We start from the raw sequence: 7397 nt of genomic DNA, 5'->3' as shown, positions 1-7397 counted from the left end.
TCAATGTCTTGGATAAATGTGTAACCCTTTATTAAATTCTGCCTTTATTCTGGGGATCTCATGGTAGTAGAGCATACCAGAGGTTGACTATATTTTATTTTTTATTTATTTATTTTTTACAGAAAGATCCAGGTAAAGAAAAAAAAAAAAGTAAAAAAAAATGGAAACCAAAAGAAAATAAACAGACCACACCTTTTTGGTAAATTGTTATACTTTGAGCAGCCCCATGATATAAGCTGGTGCAGGTCACTAATCAGACAAATCCACATGAATGAGTGTAAGAAGTGAATGCAGCACTCACCGCTATAATAAAACATTGTATTCCAGAATTAATAACCATCAGCTTCTCACAGAGGGAGGTCGGCGAGTGGTACATACAGCGCATTGTGAAAGGATTTGGCCCCGTTGAACTTTTCTACCTTTTGCCACATTTCTGGCTTCAAACATAAAGATATAAAATTCAAATTTTTTTGGGAAGAATCAACAAGTGGGAATGAAATCTATTGGATATTTTAAACTTTTTAAAAAAAATAAAAAATGAAAAGTGGGGCGTGCAATATTATTCGGCCCCTTTACTTTCAGTTCAGCAAACTCACTCCAGAAGTTCAGTGAGGATCTCTGAATGATCCAATGTTGTCCTAAATGACTGGTAACGATAACTAGAATCCACTGATCCAATGTTGTCCTAAATGACTGGTAACGATAACTAGAATCCACCTGTGTGTGATCAAGTCTCCTATAAATGCACCTGCTGTGTGATAGTCTCAGGGTTCTGTTTCAAGTGCAGAGAGCATCATGAAGACCAAGGAACACACCAGGCAGGTCTGAGATACTGTTGTGGCGAAGTTCAAAGCCGGATTTGGATACAAAAAGATTTCCCAAGTTTTAAACATTTCAAGGAGCACTGTGCAAGCGATAATATTGAAATGGAAGGAGTATCAGACCAATGCAAATCTACCAAGACCCGGCCGTCCCTCTAAACCAGTTTTTCCCAAACTCCAGTCCTCACGGACCCCCACAGGTCGTGTTTTCAGTATTCCCTTTGTATTGCATAGGTGATGGAAGTATCATCAAGGCATCAGGAATTATCTCACCTGTGCAATACTATGGAAATCCTGAAAACATGACCTGTGGGGTCTGTGAGGACTGGAGTATGGGAAACACTGCTCTAAACTTTCATCTCGAACAAGGAGAAGACTGATCAGAGATGCAGCCAAAAGGCCCATGATCACTCTGGATGAACTGCAGAGATCTAGAGCTGAGGTGGGATAGTCTGTACATAGGACAACAATCAGTTGTACACTGCACAAATCTGGGCTTTATGGAAGAATGGCAAGAAGAAAGCCATTTCTCAAAGATATCCATAAACAGTCTCGTTTGAAGTTTGCCACAAGCCACCTGGGAGACACACCAAACATGTAGAATAAGGTGCTCTGGTCAGATTAAACCAAAATCGAACTTTTTGGCCACAATGCAAAACGATATGTTTGGCGTAAAAGCAACACAGCTCATCACCCTCAAAACACCATCCCCACTGTCGAACATGGTGGTGGCCGCATCATGGTTTGGGCCTGCTTATCTTCAGCAGGGACAGAGAAGATGGTTAAAATTGATGGGAAGATGGATGGAGCCAAATACAGGACCATTCTGGAAGAAAACCTGTTGGAGTCTGCAAAAGACCTGAGACTGGGAAGAAGATTTATCTTCCAACAAGGCAATGATCCCAAACATAAAGCAAACTCTACAATGGAATGGTTAGAAAATAAACGTATCCAGGTGTTAGAATGGCCAAGTCAAAGTCCAGACCTGAATCCAATCGAGAATCAGTGGAAAGAGCTGAAAACTGCTGTTCACAAACGCCCTCCATCCAACCTCAATGAGCTCGAGCTGTTTTGCAAGGAAGAATGGGCAAGAATTTCAGCCTCTCAATGTGCAAAACTGATAGAGACATACCCCAAGCGACTTGCAGCTGTAATCGCAGCAAAAGGTGGCACTATAAAAGTATTAACTCAAGGGGGCCGAATAATATTGCACGCCCCACTTTTCAATTTGTTAAAAAAGTTTAAAATAGCAAATAAATTTCGTTCCACTTCACGATTGTGTCCCACTAGTTGTTGATTCTTCCCCAGAAAAATAGAATTTTATATCTTTACTAGATGGTGGCACGATTCTAACGCATCGGGTATTCTAGAATATGTATGCGGCCGACCGGGCGCAATCAGCAGAACGTTGTTTAAATTTGGCGCCAAAATCGCTGATTGGTCGCGGCCGGCAACCGCGACTAATCAGCAAAACGGTGTTTAAATTTGGCGGCAATATCGGTGATTAGTCACGGGTGGCGGCCGCGACCAATCAGCGAACTGTGTTAGTGAGGACGGGAGAGCTTGTTTAAATTTGGCGATAAAATAGACCAATCAGCAGAGCGCTGTTTACATTTTCCGGCAATCTCGCTGATTGGTCTTGGCCGGCCGGCGGCCGGGACCAATGAGCAGAGCGGTGTTTAAATTTGGCGCCAAAATCGCTGATTGGTAGCAGTCGCCGGCGGCCGCGACCAATCAGCAGAGCGTTGTTTAAGCTTGGCGCCAATCTCGCTGATTGGTCGCGGCTGGCGGCCACGACGAATCAGCACAGCGGTGTTTACATTTGCCGCCCATCTCGCTGATTGGTCTTGGCCGGCCGGCGGCCGCGACCAATGAGCAGAGCGGCGTTTAAATTTGCCGCCGATATCGCTGATTGGTCGCGGTGGCCGGCCAAGATTAATCAGCAGAGCGGCGTTTAAATTTGCCGCCCATCTCGCTCATTGGTCGCGGTGGCTGGCTGCGATTAATCAGCACAGCGGCGTTTAAATTTGCCGCCCATCTCGCTCATTGGTCGCGGTGGCCGGCCGCGATCAATCAGCAGAGCGGCGTTTAAATTTGCCACCCATCTCGCTGATTGGTCGCGGTTGGCCACCGCGACCAATCAGCAGAGCGGCATTTAAATTTGCCGCCCATCTCGCTGATTGGTCGCGGCCGGCCACCGCGACCAATCAGCGTCGTATTAGTGTGGGCCCGGGAGCGGCGCTGCTTGTGCGGCTCTTTCTGCTGCGAGAAGCCGGGAGATGAGCGGCTACTCGCAGCAGAAGCATCCCGACCGGCGGCGCCGCTCCCCGGTCCTCCGTTCACACTTGCTGTCGGGAGATCAGCGGGCCGAGCCGCTGATCTTCCGACGTTAGCCGCATGGAGGTCAGCGGCGCCGGTCGGGGTAGTTGTGCTGCTAGCGCCGCTCATCTCCCCGCTGCATCGTCGCTGACCTCCGTCCGCCAGATGAGCCGCTAACGGCCGCCATCCTTTTTCAGAAATCCCGCGGCGCTGATTGGCCGCTGCCGGACCAATGAGCGACGCGGGATTTCCAGGACGGACAGACAGACGAGATAAGACAATTATATAGTAGATGTTTGAAGCCAGAAATGTGGCAAAAGGTAGAAAAGTTTAAGGGGGCCAAATCCTTTCACAATGCAGTGTATAGGCGACGGCAGTACTGTGTATTTGCAGGATTCCAGGCCAGTATCTGCCACCCGCTGTATTTCCCATGTGAGAAGCTCTGATATTTTATTACAGGGAAACTGTCATCAGGTTTTTGCTATGTAATCTAAAAGCAACAAGTCGGGGCAGAGGACCTTATCCCAGCGATGTGTCACTTGCTGGTCTGCATGATGGCATTTTGATATAATCCCTCTTATCTGCTGCAGATCTAGCAGTTCCCTGAATTCACGGATTATGTAGAGACCAATGCGGGAAAGTTACCCCAAATGTTATAGAAGTCAGCATTGGATTTTCTGCTTTCAGATCACCTCACAGACCAATGTAAGTTAAGGGACAAGTTCAGATGACTGTTTATCCCACTGTTTTTTGAAAGAAATTTGCCATTAAAACTCATGCATACAGTACAAAAAGAAATAGATGCCACAACCAGGGCCGGCTCCAGGATTTCATGGGCCCCGGGCAAAAGTCTCAGTGGGCCCCTTTCACACCTACCACGATTCATGATGCACAGAAATATAGGTATAGTACAATGCTAAAGATTTCACTGACTTCTCACATTACATGAGTGATATCTATTGTAAAGTCTACAAGAGCTCAGAAACCGGCGAATCCTCCCAGCGCACAGTGCAGACAATATAGTCCTCTATACAGTATTATGGGCCCCACGTAGTCCTCCATATACAGTATTATGGGCACCACGTGGTCCTCCATATACAGTATTATGGGCACCACATGGTCCTCCACACAGTATTATGGGCACCACATGGTCCTCCACACAGTATTATGGGCACCACATGGTCCTCCATAGAGTATTATGGGCACCACATGGTCCTCTATACAGTATTATGGGCACCACATGGTCCTCCATACAGTATTGTGGACACCACATGGTCCTCCATACAGTATTATGGACACCACATGGTCCTCTATACAGTATTATGGACACCACATGGTCCTCCATACAGTATTATGGACACCACATGGTCCTCCATACAATATTATGGACACCACATGGTCCTCCATATAGTATTATGGGCAGCACATGGTCCTGCATCCAGTACTATGGGCACCATATATTGCTCCATACAGAATAATGGACCGCATATAATGCTCCATACAGTATGATCCCCATATATTGCTCCATTCAGTATAATGGACCCCATATATTGCTCCATAAAGTAAAATGAGCCCCATATATTGCTCCATACAAAATGGGTACCATATAATGCTCCATACAGAATAATGGAGCCCAAATATTGCTCCATACAGTATGGGCCCCATATATTGCTCCACACAGTATGGGCCCTATATATTGCTCCATAAATAGTGGGCCCAATATATTGCTCCATAAAGAATAGGCCCCATATAATGCTCCATAGATAATGGGCCCTATATAATACTCCATACATAATGGGCCCCATATATTGTTCAATAGATAATGAGCCCCATATAATACTCCATACATAATGAGCCCCATATATTGTTCAATAGATAATGAGCCCCATATAATACTCCATATATAATGAGCCCCATATAATACTCCTTACATAAAAAAAAAAATCAAATACTCACCGCTCCTTGCTGGAAGCAGGCCTGTCTCATCAGCGTCTTCCGACTCTCTGCACTAGGACTGCTCAGCAGAGGGCGCTCTGTAGTGACGTCATCGCGCCCTCTGCCCTGAGATGTCACAGAGTAAGAAGACGCAGAAGACAGAGGAGCAGCAGAGGAACAGGGAGAGGTAAGTATTGCAAACAGTTTAAAGCACTGAGGAAGACCCAGTGCAAGTGCCCATTCGCTGGCATCAGGCCCCGCCGACTCATGGGCCCCATAGCGCGCTGGTGTCCCAGAGGGTGAGTGGGCCCCCTGCTCGCTCAGGGCCCAGGCTCTTGCCTGGGTGGTGATGCCGGCCCTGGGTACAACACATACGGCACCCGTTTTTAACTGATCCGCTGCAATGATTATGTAGGAAACTGTATTCATTTACAATCATCCACAGCGTGAGAGAAAACAGCTACAACATTACTGAATAAACAGAAACCCTGCAAGTATAAGAAAATGATTTTATTAAAAATATTTTGCATATCAATCCAGTTTGAAAAAAAATAACTTATTAAGTATTTTTTGCAACGTAGCAGTCCACATCTGACAGACTCTTGTAACTCTGGACACAGTATAATAGTGTGGCCGCTGTTCTCTAGCAGGACCCTCTAATGATAGAAGCAGGACGGCATACTGTATCTTGCACAACGCTACCTGCATGCCATCTGATTTGCTAAGTGCTCCAGCCGTATAAATATCACTATGTATACAATATACTCCGAAAAGATGTCAGGGATTACTGTGAAGTAAAAATATTGTCGCCCCCATTGAGCAGGAATGATTAGAGATGGACAAGCTCCAGTTGGCAGACAGTCAGTGATGGCGGAGAGCTGATCATCTTTACTCGCTGCTCATTAGGAAAGTGGTCGCTTTCTGAAACCATTTGACTCTGAACTCGGCGTCAGACGGCATTATGTAAGAGGCCAATGTCTGAGTGGATTTTGTGTCCGTTTGTCCTTCCTCTGTTCTTTCTGCCAAAAGATCCTCACCCATAACCCAAGGATTAAAATAAAGTTGAATTGTTACTAATATTATTTTTTTAAATTTAGGACATGAATTGAATTTCATAAATTAAAAGAAAACTTTCCCTCCGATGTCCACAAAACTGAGCGCCACTACATAAGCCACAAATAGTCTCCCCTCTCTCTCCCAGTCTGTGCAGCGTACGGGAACCATTTAAATGGGTGCAGGGCCGATTTTAGATAAAGTGGGGCCCTGGGGAAAAGTTTAAAGTGGGGTCCCAAATGCTGACATACAGCACCACACAAACATTTAGCTTGTATTTACATGCGCTGAGATCAGGCCGCTAAACGAGCGCAATCCACAATACTGAAGCCGTTCGACGCTTGTTTCCCGACCTCTTTACACCAGCTGAGGAAGAATGATGGATACAGAGCAATCACTAATAGATCAATCTGTCCCCATACAGCATCATGTTATCCACCGGGCGATGTGCTGCTGAGAACAAGGATTTTTGTTCTGGCATAAACAATCCAATTACTCGATGAATAGGCAGCATTTTGCTTGTTTAGTATAATACATGCCATAGTTCTCCATATTTTATAATGTGCCCCAGAGCCCCCCATATTGTATAATGAGGCCCATAGTCCTCCAAATAGTATAATACACTCCCCATAACCCTCTATATAGTATAATATACTCCCCATAGTCCTCAATATAGTATAATGCACTCCCCATAACCCTCTATATAGTATAATATACTCCCCATAGTCCTCCATATTGTATAATGTGCCCCACAGCCCTCCATATTGTATAATGTGGCCCATATTCCTCCAAATAGTATAATACACTCCCCATAGCTCTCTATATAGTATAATGCACCTCATAGTTCTCCATATAGTATAATGCACCTCATAGTCCTCCATATACACTGTGTTCCAAATTATTATGCAAATAATATTTTCTCAGATTTTCCCAAATTACCTATATGAATTGCAGTCATTGTAATTTTCCAGTCAGATAACTATTAGAGTACAATTGAAAGGTTTTTGTACAAACTGCCTATGATAACAGTATATTTTAAAAAAAATAAAACACTCAAACTGCTCTCAAAATGCATGTTCCAAATTATTATGCACAGCAGAGTTTTCAACCTTTTCATTTTAATAAAGAACAAAAAAAATGGTCATTTTTGAAATTATAAGCATTAGCAGGTTATTACAAACTGAAATCAAACAGTTTTCAACTCAAAACTTTATTCTAGGTGATGTTACATTTGCACATAGGACCCCTTGTTCGAAAGGAGCTTCTGAA

This window comes from Phyllobates terribilis, unplaced genomic scaffold (assembly GCF_046119375.1).
Source record: "Phyllobates terribilis strain yellow unplaced genomic scaffold, ASM4611937v1 Scaffold_34__1_contigs__length_13252353, whole genome shotgun sequence".
NCBI lineage: Eukaryota > Metazoa > Chordata > Amphibia > Anura > Dendrobatidae > Phyllobates > Phyllobates terribilis.
This window is presented reverse-complemented; position numbering follows the sequence as displayed.